Source organism: Tursiops truncatus, chromosome 3 (assembly GCF_011762595.2).
Source record: "Tursiops truncatus isolate mTurTru1 chromosome 3, mTurTru1.mat.Y, whole genome shotgun sequence".
NCBI classification, from domain to species: domain Eukaryota; kingdom Metazoa; phylum Chordata; class Mammalia; order Artiodactyla; family Delphinidae; genus Tursiops; species Tursiops truncatus.
Genome location: NC_047036.1, coordinates 64,771,276 through 64,785,500, shown reverse-complemented (window position 1 = coordinate 64,785,500; position 14,225 = coordinate 64,771,276). Strand labels below are relative to the sequence as shown.

The following is a 14,225-nucleotide window of genomic DNA, read 5'->3' as shown; positions in this document are numbered from 1 at the left end:
AGCTAGAGAATGAGTCAGGCATTAGGAGATCCTAGCAAGAGCAGTGCCACAGAGCCCAGGGAGTAGAGAATAGCTAACAAAGAACCAACAATGTCAAAAGAAAAAGAGAGGTCCATTAAGAAAAGGACTGAAAACATCCATGGAGCTTGAAAATGAAGCAGTCATTGATGCCTTAGTGAGCAGTTTCAGGAATGGTGGAGAGAGAAGCCAGATTGTGGTGGGCTGAGGAGAAAACTACAAGTGAGGAAATAAGTAAAAACTTTGTAGACTACTTTTCAAAAAATTTGATTGAAAAGTGATACAAATTGGTAACAGAAGCAGCACATAGGCTTAAGGGAGGATACTGTTTTTCCTAAGAAAGGGAGATATGAATATATGTTTAAGCTGAGCAAAGGGGGTTGGAGAGAGGTAAAAGTTGAAAATACCAAAGAGAGAAAGTGACTGATGAAGCAATATCCTAAAGGGGCTAGGAGGAGATGTGGTCATCAGCACAGGATGGATTTGAACAACACAATTAACACCTTGTCCCTTGCAATCAGAGGAAAGGCATTTGAGGATGAACATAAAAATTAGAGAAGTTTTTCAATGGCACCCCAAATTAAGGAAGACAAAGTCTGATGATCACAAGATTTTCAGATGCAGGGGTAGAGGATAATGATAAAAGCAGAGTGTTTGAGAAAGCGAGTATAGATTAGGAATTGATGGTGAAGAAGAAGAGAGGACAACATTTTAAGATGAGCAGGTACAAGTGAAGGCCCAGCACAGGTTGCGAGCCTGAATTTGCAGTGCAACACTCTGTGAGGTATTGTGGTTGCCTTCGGCAGTCCTCAGCTCCCGAAGTGTCAGAACAAGCAGAGAGGGCTGCAATGAATATGCATGCAAGTTGAGGTTTTGCTGGGTTGAGTCAGTGGAAGGATAAGGATGAACGAGGAAACAGAATATGCTAGTGAGAACAGCTCAGTGGTCCAGATTATGTAGAAAAAGAAAAGATGCCAAGAGAAGGTTAAAGGGGCTGGGAAAATATGGCAGTATCAAGAAATACTGCATATGAAAGAGGGTAAAGGACAACTGCAGTGAAAGGAGGGAAATGGAAGATGGGAAGACTATGAGATTTAGAAATTGAGAAGGTCTCAGCTGTGGCCATGGAAATAAGTATATAAGGTAGCTTGGAGATGGAGGTCACTGGAGCTCAGGAGGTTTAAACAACTATAAGACGTGTAATGTTTACTGTCTTCCACATGGACACTGAAGTCAATTAGGATTATTCTGAGAGCTACTGGGAATGGAGAGCTCTTTAAAAAATATGTAAGTTAAACTAGGAGATTTAGAAATGACAAGGGGCAAACGGTAGAAGACAATAGAGCACAGAGGTGGTAAGTAATATGTGGTATATAATGCCAAGTCCATCAAGAATAATCACTAAAAACCAATACCTGTGTTCATGATAGCCAAACACAGCCTTGGATTCCTTCTCAAGATGACCCTCAAGGCAGCAACTACCAGTGATTAGGGACAGCATGTGAGAAAAAAGTCTACCTTGCCATACCTGGTAGAGCTGAATTTCATGAGCCTCAAAGGAGCAGGAATATTTACATGAGGCTGGAGAAGCAGTAACCTAAAGTTGGCTCTTCAGAAGTGGGGTTACCAGCAATCTCAGTACACTGAGCTTTGTAGAGTGGAAGAAAAAGCCTCCATTCAAAGAGTTTTTGGGTTTTGTTTGTTTGTTTTTTAAGTCAAGTTTCCTTTAAAACGAGTTAGTGGAAGCACTAACCTGTGCAGATGTTAACATCACGTAAGATACGTGTAGAAACATCCACACTGCATCCACTCACCACTCCCACCCTGGAGATTCACAATGCACATTTATATGGGGAAACTATTAACTCAGGGTTTCCCAACTCTTTTGACCACAAAATTCTTTTTCCTGGGAACACTTTTTAACATCTTACTCCACAGAATGTAGTAAAGGAAATAATGAATTAAGGGTTTAGACAAGTTTTTTTTGCTGTGGATGTGTGATCCTGAGATCACAATGGAGAGGAACAGGGGAACAGTGGGAGAACAAGTTTGGGAAGAGAAAGCACCAAGTACAAGAACCAAGTACAGAAGAGTCGATAAACTCTAGGGGCTTCTACAAAGGCAGTCAAATGTTTCAAGGTGTAAGTGAGATCTCCAGTTTACACAAAGAATTCTGGGTAACAAGGTGCTTCAGTGCAGATACAAGTTGAGAAAGTGACATCTAAGAAGTCTGTGACATCTAAGAAGTCTGTAAAAGAACAGAAGCTAACAGCAAAAGGAGGAGGTAAAGGGAACAGACTGTGCAAAAGCCTAAGAATGTAAGAGAAGGTCTAGTAATTGAAGAACTCTTGTCTGACTGAAATACAGAGGTAGAGGAAGGGTACTGAGAAAACCACAGTTGATGAAGACAAGACAGCCTTGTAGCCTGAGGGCTCTAAAGGGTTTTGAAATGGTAGTAAACTGAGCAGATTTGCATTCTGGTTTCCAAAAGGGACTACAGATCTAACCAGACTGAAGACCCCTTAAAAGGTCCTTACAATCATTTAGGAGAGACAAAATAATGCTAAACAGAGCCAAAGATTGGCAGTAGGGTAGAAGAGAGACGGATTCAAAAGATATTTTGATAGTGTAGTATACTCATCACAACAACTGGCTGACCTTGGTATGTAAGGGATTGAAGGGAGAAAAGGTTCAAGAAAGAGTCCTAGCTCTTGGCCTTAAGTGGTGGTCTACTGACTGAAACAGATCCCTCTAGGAAAAGCAGGTCTGGGGAGTGAGATGGGTTTAATGTAGCGCTACGGAGTTTGAGTTTGAAATACCTATGGAATACCCAGCAAAGAGATCTAGCAGGAATTTTGAGATGGATCTGGAACTCAAGAGGAAAGAGAAATCTGAGCTAGAAATATTGATTCTAAATCAGCATTTCATAGATAACAGAACACATTTGATCACTCAGGGAGAGGATAGAGAACGAGAATAGAAAGACCAAAACAAAGTGGTTAGAGAAATCATTTTTCCGACTATATGATGACTGTGACATATACTGAGAGATACTAAATCAAAGAAAAATTGAATTTAATTCATAAAGAATACTAATACATTTTGGAACATTCTATAAATTCCAAACAAACCCTCACTTAATAATAAAATTGAACTAAGTGAAAACACTCCATTCCCTAAGCCCTCCAGTTACTTGAGGTTTACTGAACTCTTCAAAATGTTAGTCGAAACATAAAATTTCACTCAATAGCCATAGTTTATCTAATTAACAGCACTGTGCCACTAGCAAGATGACTGAACATCAAAGCACTAATTAATATTTGGTTGAATACTTTTAAAATTATCTAAGGACCGGGCTTTGCTGAAGGATGTTACATACAATAATAAAAACACTTATGGCTTGATTACAAATTTAGGAATTATACTATATTAAAATGATATCCATCTCAATTCAAATCATCATAATATGGTATAATGAAATATCACTGAGTAATTATTGCCTCTTTGCTCAAGTTAGAATATTTCAACTCATTAAAAAGGAAAATATAATTCAATTAACATTTTTATATGTACTTTTCAAGTTGTAATACTCTGGTCCTTTACCAAGTTCCTAGACTAGTAGAGACAGAAATTAGAATCTTAAGAACTTTCTATTAAGAGATGGCTGAAATTATGGTCAAAAATGGAAATAACCACAACTGCAGCTTATTAAGCAATAATGGCAAGAATAATCCTTATTTTGCACATGGAAAACCTGAGACATGTGAACTGCCTATGTTTCCAGACTTAAGCTATCTTCAGACCAGAGGTGACAACAGAACACAGATGAACTCACAGTAAAAGACTACTTCCAATTCTCATCTTATCCTAAACAATGAACCTCTCATCTCTTATAAGGAAAAGTCAGAAATGAGTCAGAGCTCTTTCATGTCATATGGTGTAAGCTGTTAATACATCTATTTTGCTTGAGTTTTCACACTTGCTGAACAGCTGTTTGTTTGTTTTTTTTTAAGCTCAAACAATCAAAACCTTATTTTAAGTGCTCCAACAGAGGCTAAAGATTGGAAAGGTAGAATAATTTTTTTTCCTCACCAAGTGAAAGAAGTCTTTCTAAACTATAGGTTAGCCCTAAAGTAGACAGTGTGAAGAAGCTTATTCTGCTGCTATTAAATATCTTTTCAGAAACGCGGCCCAACGAATTCTAACACTGTGTATATAATCATTGTTCAAATGATCCTTCTTAATTTTAAAAACAATTTTTTTCACTACAGCTCTCCACATTTTTTTTATAGGATTTTTAATCTAATGTGTGGGGAACTGATTCTTTGTTTTTGTTTGTTTTGTGCTTTTGGTCAGAGACATTTCTTTTGATGAATCTATAAATCAATATATATTAGAGTCATAACAAGACTAAAACACTTTAAGACATATAACTAAATTTCCCCAGAACTTAGATCATTTACAAAAATGTGATTATCACAGAACATATTGTACTATGCATACCTTTAAACATTAAAGATCTTTTTTTTTTTTTTGCAGTACGCGGGCCTCTCACTGTCGTGGCCTCTCCCGTTGCGGAGCACAGGCTCCGGACGCGCAGGCTCAGCGGCCATGGCTCATGGGCCCAGCCACTCCGTGGCATGTGAGATCTTCCCGGACCAGGTCACGAACCCGTGTACCCTGCATCGGCAGGCGGACTCTCAACCACTGCGCCACCAGGGAAGCCCTAAAGATCATTTTTAACTAATAAAAGTAGGCAACTTCCTTGCCTACTTGTACTTGTCCCTCCCTGCAGCAATTCTGCATTTTAACTTTAGATTTAGACTCTTTCCTAAAAAAACATGCAGTTACTAGCAAGGGAAGTGAATTCAACCTATTATCTTTATGAGAACTTGGCTTGAATTAATTTAGATTAGTTAATCACTTACCTAGCAGGATCCTCGGGCAGTGGTCCTCAAATTTTAGAGAGTAAAGAAGCACCCAGGGTACAAATTTTAATGTGGAATCCTAGGCTCAGACCAGAAACTACCTGATTCTGAAGGCCCCAAAATAAGCATATGTAATTAGCACCAGAGATACTTTTGAGGAGGATTCATGCTAGAACACTGAGACAAAAGATAGATCATTTTAATGGGGGTATTAATGGGCCTGGATTTCAAGGCATTTGGCAGCCTGGGCAGGGCACAGCAGGTGTGACCCCAGTAATCCAATAAATAGCACAGGAAGCAGCAAAAGAAAGGAAGCTGGTTCAGGCTTGGCAGCAGTTGGCCAGCAGGCTCAGCACTCCTTCCTTGCCTTCCCACTGAAACACACATCTGAAATCAAACTTTAAACAGGATACAACATTGTACCTAAACTAGAATTGAGGGATGTGGGGTAGCTTTATTGGTAGCTGATGCTTGCTATGGCCTCTGCAGCAAAAGGTCCAGTTAGGAAGAGGGTAAGAAGGCATCTCACTCTCAATTCTGTATTTCCTTCAGAAAAAAAGAGGCTGCAGTGGCCCCGCAGCTTGGGGCTGAGGACAGAGTTCATGAGACCGTTTCCTTTCCTCAACCCCCACCATCTTCCAAGAGTTTAGGGAACATCTCCTTCAGTGGGACTTTATGCCATGGCATGCTGGAGCTGGATTATATCAAAGAGTCAATAGTTAAGTTTTCAGGAATTTGGGGAGCCAGTTGACATCATGTTGACAGCCTGAAATTGACCACAGTGGGAATATTTACACCAGAGAAATTGGCAAATGCCACAACTGGCTTCTAATACCCATTAGTAATTCTCTTTGAAGAACATTCTTTACCAATGATATAATGTTCATGGCCAGAAGTGGAAGGTGTCAGCAATAGGTAGCTGCGGGAACAGTATGAGCCCTCAGAAGAATAAGGTCTCACCACTAAACTCAAAAAACTATAAACCAGGCTTCCTGGTGGCGCAGTGGTTAAGAATCTGCCTGCCAACGCAGGGGACAAGGGTTCGAGCCCTGGTCCAGGAAGATCCTACATGACGTGGAGCAACTAAACCCGTGCACCACAACTACTGAGCCTGCGCTCTAAAGCCCACGAGCCACAACTACTGAAGCACATGTGCCACAACTACTGAAGCCTGCGCACCTAGAGCCCATGCTCTGCAACGAGAAGCCACAGCAATGAGAAGCCCGCACACTGCAACAAAGAGTAGCCCCCACTCACTGCAACTAGAGAAAGCCCACGTGCAGCAACAAAGACCCAAAACAGCCAAAAAAAAATAAAAATAAAATAAATTTATTAAAAAAAAAACTATAAACCACTTCAAATTACAGAAAAATACTCCCCTCATTAGAGACATAGGACTGAAAGATTAGACAATAGGAAAATAAGACCTCTCCTGAGTACAGAAAGATCTATCCTTCATAAATTGGGTTGTATCTATCAACATGCTCTCCAACCTAACACTGAGAAGAAGAGTCCCCAGCATCTAAGTGTAGTGAGGAGGATGAAGGTAGCTTACTCACTCTGACAAGAATGAGCAACAACATCCCTACACAAGTCCCTCTTCTGTCAAGGTAAGAAAACCAAAAACCTCAATAATAGCACAGGGCCAAGATGAAGCTTGTACACCATAAGAAAGAGGAGCACTGCCATAAAGAGGAAGAGAGAAAGCTTGCTCCTATAATGGGCTTACACTGGGAATCAGGAGAAAAACTTAGAAATTATCTAATTTACCAACTGAAAAAGAAAAAGGAAAAATAAAAACGCAGCCACTGAAAGCAAGAGATAAGAAGGAAAAAGACAGCTAATGTTAAAAAGGAAACTGAAGAAGAAAAAACTGGAAGGGAATTCAAACAAATAATATTGGGTTGGCCAAAAGGTTCGTTCGGGTTTTTCCATAAGATGTTATGCAAAAACCGGAACGAACTTGGGCCAACCCAATATTAGACAAACTCTATATAAGAGGCAAAAGAGAGAAGTACAGAAGCTGGAAAAGAATCTCATTAACATTTTAGCATATACACGTGAGGTGATCTCCAAACACGGAAGGAAAAGAACCAAGATGAAAACAATGCATACTGATTGATAGAAAGGACAAAGAACACAGATCCAACCTACAAATAACTGGCATTTCTGAATTGAAATCATAAGCAAACATACCATTGAAAAATTTTTCCTGATCTGGGTAAAAGAAAGATTAAAGAGATTTACTTCTATAAATTGACTGGACTCAGTATGTTTGAGAAAACTGCTAGAAGGAAACCTGTGCCTACAGGTAGTCTATGGAATATCTTTATTTAAAGAACAAAAAGGAAAACAAAAATGCAGGCAGAAAAAAACAGTTTATCTACAAAGGAACAAAAATCAGTGTAGCCTCAGCCATCTCTTCCACAGCAAGGAAAATCGGAAGATGATAGAGCAATGTCTAAACTGCTGAGGACCTGTGACTTACAATTTTATATCTTAGCACCTATAACAGAGTTAAGCACATGGTAAATATTAAGTAAAAATTGTAAGGAACAAAAGGAAAATTCAAAATTTTAAATGAATTTATTTTACATATCTCTACCTCTTTACAGCACCTTTCTTCAACTAAACTTTTAAGCCTATTCATCAATTGGATCTTTTCCCATTCAAACAACAGATTTATATGACATCTAATCTTTCTGATACCGGTGTCATTACTTTTATAAGAAGATTATCATTTTTTTACATAAACCAAGACTTCTCTGCATGCACATGAGAGAAATTGTTCCTCCGACAGTGATGATTTGAACTGATCCATCAGCTCAAACTCTTTTGCTGCCTTTGAACAGTGGGACTTGTAGAACTAACTCTAGTCAGCACATATGCTCATTAGACCAGAACCAGGAACTAAAGGCTTATGACCTTGGCCAAAGATATTCAACAAATAAGAAGGTACAAAAAGATCAACATTGTATCAGAGGTTATGGACTCAGTGCTGGTCTAAATAGTCTGAATATATGATAGAGCAATGTGTTTTTAAAATATATTACCAAGTGTCATTATTTTTTGGAAAAAAAAAAAAAGCTGTTGGACTTTTTTGTAACGGAAGAGACAGTCCCTTTAAATTTTTCTTCTTGCAAAGTCTCCATTAAAGGCTAGATTAATGTGCCTTCTTATTTCCGCAAGCTTTTCATTCATTCACTCAGTACCTACAATATCCTAGCACTTGCTATGTGTGTGTCCTCAGAGGAAGAAGTGTCAAATTTTTTCTGGGAAAATCAGAGAAGACTCCAAAAAAACAGGGAGTCTGGAAAACGCAGAATTGAATTTTGAAATTTGAATAAGGGCCTACCAAGTGGAGACAAAAGCATGTCAAAAAGATGGAAGTGCTCCAGCAAGACAGGGCCTGAAAAGAATATGCTAGGTTAAAAGGAAAAAAAAAAAGGCAGTAGTTGAAGCATAGGTTGTATAAAGTATGGGCAGATAAGGTCCAATGGTTCCCAACATCAGGAGGAACCACTCTTGAAGGGGTTGTTTGGAAATGAGTAGGATCACACTGGGTTGTCACAAAGGGTGGGTGGAGGTTGTAGTCTGCTATTGCCATTTAGTGCTCAGGGACCAAGTATAAGCATCCTGCAATGTATGGAACAGTTCCATAAAAATGGCAGTTGAGCCCCCTTTGAGAAAAAATGAGAAGTAGGCTTAACAAGGTTGGAGAACTTAACCCTAGGGTTTCTTAGTATGACTTTGCATGCATATCTTTGAAATCTGTGATCACAATGTGCATTTCACTCACTAAATACTTCCAAGGAAGCTATGTTTTTCCTCAGCAAGTGATATGTTTCCTTCTTTCCTCTGACCATCATGAAACTCATAACTCAGTCTGTATCCCACCACTAACAATTATACAAATGGTCACAGTATATATTTGAGTATAATTCACCCCAACCTCACCTTTCTATTCAAGCTTCATATTTTCATGACTGATTTACCTTTATTTTGTATGTTTTTATATTATATATAGTTTATAATCTACTGTAAGTACTTTTAGAGCAAAATAGGGTATACATTTTAAAATATAAGCAACAGAAGTAAAATGGAAAACAGAAAATAGAAAACTAGATAGTAAGATAGGGAAAAAATATATCGAGCCCCCAGAATCATCCTGGGAGAACTTTAAGGGACTTTTTTAAAAGATTATAATATATGATCTTTGCCCTCAACAGATCAAATTTATAAGAAAAGATTCAAACTGAAAAGAACATTAGACAATAAAAGACAGTAAAAATTAGTGATAAATTGTACAACCACTGTCTAAAGAATTACTATGGATTAAATAATCATTACAATAGCATGTATTCAGCTCTTACTATGTACCAAAACTATAGTAACTTGTTAAATCCTCACAGCAACCCTATGAGGTAGTCACTGTGATTTTCGCCATTTTACAGATGAGGAAATTGGGACAGAGAGGTTAAGCAATTTGTCCAAGGTAACAGCTGTTAAATGTGGCAGTTTGACCTAAGGCAGTCAGTCTGGCACCAGAGCCTCTGCTCTAGAAGAGTTACATTTCAGATAATCCTAGAAGTATAAAAGGATACTGAAAGGCAGAGATGCTACAAAAAATGATGAAGAGTGGGGGCAGTCAGTGAATCTAGGAACAGGTTGAAATGAGGCAGAGTAGACAGGTAAAGAGCCTAAATAGAGAGTGTTAGGAATATTAAGGAATATAGGAATACTGGGGGTGGGAAGGGGGAGTGGAGCAGTTTCTAAATCACCTTAAAACTCTAAAGAGATTCTATTTAAAACAGAGGACAACAGGAAACTATTGTAAGTTCTTGAACTCAGAAGAGATGATTAAAAAGTTTTTCTCGAAAAGCTATTACATGACAGTGATATGAAATAACCCTAACTTCAAAGCTAAATTCATATTAGTAAATACTCTTTCTGGGTCCTATAAACCTACAAGTTCAATAAGGCCTGGGGTGCCAGGTACATTAGAGGAGCCTCTGGGTCTACATCGTTTTCAGCTGCCTCTCCCTAATCTGGATGCTTTTACATAGGGTTTCTTCTCTGTTTCCCTATTTTCCAGTTGTTTTATACCCAGCTGCACTTGGCCCCTGAAAACATTTGTTAATCACCAAATAATCTCTAGGGCATTCTGTTGTTGTTATGGTTCCCTGAGCATGTTTATGTTTCAAACACTGCCTCTAGGGTCCCAAACGGTCTCTAGGCTTCAAAGATATTAATAACCAAATCAAGCCCAGTCTTAAGGAAACTACTTAGATAAACTTTACCCTACTTGTTTTTCCTAAGGGGTTGCTTATCATTCTCAGAAACTTAAAAGCATAATCTTGTAACATTCTATTGTATATCCAATGAATCCAGTTTAGAACCAGTGAAAAGACTGTTTCCACTAGTTTCAAGTAAAATATCAATTTTTAAACCTTGTAATTGCAAAACTTTAATTTGACTTTCTCAATACTCAACTTTTTTTTTTTTGGCCAAGTTTTCATTTAGTAAATGTCTCCTCTTGTCCATATTTGACCCTTCAGAAGCAAGGAGGATTCTATGCAGGATTCTAATAATGTAATTGAACACTACATAGGGCCTATGTCTTCCACTTCTGAAAAGTTTAAACTAAGCTTTCGCCACTTAAGAGTGAGGCCACTGTCGAAGTGTCATTTCTGAAACGTTATAAACATGATTCATACAAAGTGAGCCTGTGGCAAAGATTTACTGAACTCATAATGAAGGAGCAAGCTCAACGGTAAAAATTATAAAAATCTTGGAAATAGGGCAATAAAACTATAATCATTAGTAGTATTTTTTTCTCCCAGTCAGAAATAATTTGCTCCATTAGACAAAAAAAAAAGTAACTGCAAAGCTTGGGCCCTAATCGATACTATGTCAAGCAAAAGTATAGTCCCCTAGATAATTAATTGATTCGCAGGTGGGCCTATTAGACAAGGCTCTATTTTGACTTTGAAAAGACATGTAGCTATCCTTTCGCCTTGTCAGAGATGTTTATAATTTCTACCATCATAAAAGTTTGTTTCTACAAATCAGTTAACTATTCCTTTATCCCACCCACCCCCCATTCGTGATTTCAAATGCTGAGTAGATACGTTATTTGGAAGAAAATCTTCTAATTCTTGATGATTAGAAACTCCTTCAAGTTAAGTGGCACTTAACCACTGGAATCACCAGTAATTTCATATCCTGTTTCAAGGTTACGAGGCAAAGAATTTCTGTCTCGGTACAGGCTTTAAACACAGGTCTGTAACTACCTAAATCGAGGGTGAGGTCTCCATGGTGGCCTAGGAGTGCGATCCACACCCGCCAGCGGCTCCAGCGCGACCCGGCCTGCATTTCACCGGCGGGAGCCCCGCTTCCCCAGCCTTTTGTTCGGGGCTGGGCTGTTTCCCGCCCACCCGCGCCCGCCCTTCCTCTCTACCCCGGCAGTTGGGTGAGGACCGTGCGGGAAACAGAGCCGGAAAGAAACGGCCGGCAAAGGTTGTGGGAATACTCACCCGGCTCCGCTCGGCCCCTGACCCTGCCGCCCAGCCCAGAGTGGGCGGGGCGACGGGGTGGGGGGAAGGGGAGCCGGGGAGAGGGAGCCTTCACCCTGCGAGGTACCGCCGAGCCAGCGGTAGCGGGGAGGGGAGCAACGGGCCCCCGGGGGCCAAGAGGGCGGTGGCACAGGAGCAGAGCCAGCCAGCAGAGACGCCCACTAGTTAGACCGCTCTCTACACCGCCCTCAGCCTCCGTCGCCAGAGGCGACCCAGTCAGAGCATGCGCACTGGACCTCCCGCACAGCCTAGGACTAGGCTCGCGCGGGCGGCTGACGTCGTGGGCCTCGTGCGTGGGGCGGAGGCCGGAAGGCGTGACCTCCCTGCAGTTTGCTACGGCGGCCGCCGAGACCCCGCCCCGCACTTCAACGGCCTAAAGAGCCGAAGTGCGGCTGTTTCCTCAGCGCATTACAAAGGCGGCGCATTGAGGGAGAGGAGGGGTTGCCAGCGGTTTCGAGAGACACTGCATACTCTCCTCTAACAAACAGCCAAGTATCTGGAAAATAAAAGGATGACCAATGGTGAAAGGTAGGGCAAGAACGGAGCTGAACCGTTTAGTGCCCCTAGAACGTCTCTCGGGGGTTGGAGAACCGTGCCGGCTCTCATAACGCAAGCTGCAAAATTACTGTGAACACAACAATTAGGCACAAGCACCATCCCCTTTGAAACTTAAAGACCGAGGTTAAAAGTTAGGGATTCGGGAATTGGCAGTAGTACCAGCTGTGTCACAAAGCTCAGAAAAAAAAAAAAAAATCTAGCAGGAGAATTAAATTGGGAAAAGGTGGAATAATGAAAAGACTAGAGAAAGATGTAGGAGTAACAGCGGTGATCCAACTGAAATACTGAAAATGCAACTGCAGACATCTAAGGGAAAACTAGCATCTGCTCCTCTTAACACAACAATTAAATTTGTGTCAAAAGAAAAGAGTAAACAGGCAAAGAAGCGAAAGGAAAATCTGCCTTCAAACATGCAGGTCATGGTTTTGATCTTGTACGACAGTTATGTAAGATGTCACCACTGGAGAAAGCTAGGTGTTGGGTACTCAGGACTCTATGTACTATTCTTGCAATTTCCTGTGAGCCTATAATTATTTAAAAGTAAAAGGGTCTGAAAAAGGGACAACACTGATCAGTAGTGACCAAGGGAAGGGAATGACTAAAAAGGGGCTTGAGGAAGTTTTGAGGGGTAATGGAAGTGTTCTAGATCTTTGTTTGCCAAAACTCATAAAAGGGATAGATTTTACTGCATGTAAAATAGTTTAAAACTCAATTTTAAAAAAGATTCTGCTAGTAAAGATGAACTGTCCTAACATGTTTGAGCAACTATAGATATAAATTAATCAGACAGCTGACAATTAAAATTATCCACTTGCTTTTTTAAAAATCACAGGGCAATGAGAATTTCAGTGGGTGGGTGTCTCCAACTTTAAGCAGTTATCTTTACAACATACAGCTTTATGGGAATTCCCTGGCAGTCCAGTGGTTAGGACTCCGTGCTTTCACTGCCCTGACCCAGGTTCAGGGAAATAAGATCCCGCAAGCTGTGTGGCAGGGCCAAAAAATAGAAATAAGTAAAAACATAAAGCTTTAATACAATGATAAGAATGTGTTGCTTTACATTGTATTCAGTAATTTACAAACACTTTTCATGCATTAACAACACACCATGTTAACAAATTTTTTTTTTGCATTTGAGATGTTTTTAAGTTTCATGATTCACCTGCCAAAACCAAAGAAACTAAAAGTAAATCAGGTAACTTCCAGGCAAGGGATAGTACTGGCAGGCTGTACACTACACAGTACTTTAGTGCAGTCTGTCATCAGTGCCTACCCAGCCTCGAGCAGGGCTTCTCACTAGTAATTAGTATTAGAATAAAACAATGAGTTAATCACAAAAAGAGAGAAAGGAAGGTATAAAATTTGTTGAGCACCTACCACAAACCAGAAGCTTATGTTTAGTTTAATCTTGTAATAACCACATGAGATACCCATTTTATTGATATGAAACTGAGACTGAAGGTAATTATCTATGAATCATTAATCATTTTCATTCCTTATTTTATTGGATTTCTCTGTTTCATTTGGACATGTTGATCACTTCTAAAAAAAGTCTTGCTTCCCTTAGCTTCCATAAAACCATAATCCCTTGATTCTCCTTCTAGCTCCCTGACCATTCTTGTTTTCACCCTCACAGGTTTCTGTTTGTCCATTCCACTTTAAATGTCCATGTTTCCCACAGGGCCTCAAAGAACTTGAGACTTCTGGCTTTTCATTTATTTTATTTTGCTGAGACACTGTAAAGTGGGAAAAAAAATCCAAAATAGGGTTATACAAACTGTATTATATTTAGTGTTTTCCTTTAATCAATGAATACTTTTATACATATTCTTTCTGCACATATCCTCTGGGCCATACCAAGATACATGGAAAGTAGGAAATGCAGTCTCTAGCTAGGTAGCCAAGGGCTCAGTCAAACCTTGACAAAGTGGGATTGTTTTATTAAAATGAAGAAGGGGAAAGTAGATACAGGGGGAGAATAGCTATCTCTGCTGCAGCCTGTAGTAGGCAGATGTCCTCTACCACCTTCCAGGAGGTCCTCAGGAAAAGGTAAATTACATAAAAGAAAGAGAGGAGCTAATCTGATTGGACGACAGAGATAAGAAACTTATCTTGAAGCTCTGTGTACATAGTACTTACCTTAAAG

At 39.8% G+C, this 14,225-nt stretch overlaps 1 protein-coding gene and 1 long non-coding RNA gene across 5 annotated transcripts in view; one reads left to right on the top strand and one right to left on the bottom strand.

The window, feature by feature from the left end:
• The window catches only part of ATG10 (autophagy related 10), a 220,222-nt gene extending 208,690 nt beyond the window's left edge, over positions 1–11,532 (bottom strand). Inside the window, exon 1 of one of the 4 annotated variants that reach the window (XM_019929744.3) lies at positions 11,483–11,532. The gene's annotated coding sequence lies outside the window, so the exon portion shown is untranslated. Of the gene's footprint in view, positions 1–4,521; positions 4,541–11,239; positions 11,396–11,482 lie in introns of those variants that run through there. The other 3 variants (XM_019929745.3, XM_019929743.3, XM_073802271.1) reach the window with 3 other exon arrangements.
• Positions 11,533–11,927: 395 nt separating this feature from the next.
• Positions 11,928–14,225, top strand: part of LOC109549098 (uncharacterized) — a 47,074-nt gene continuing 44,776 nt past the window's right edge. Inside the window, exon 1 of the long non-coding RNA XR_002175290.3 lies at positions 11,928–12,049. This is a non-coding gene — a long non-coding RNA (uncharacterized lncRNA). The remainder of the gene's footprint in view (positions 12,050–14,225) is intronic.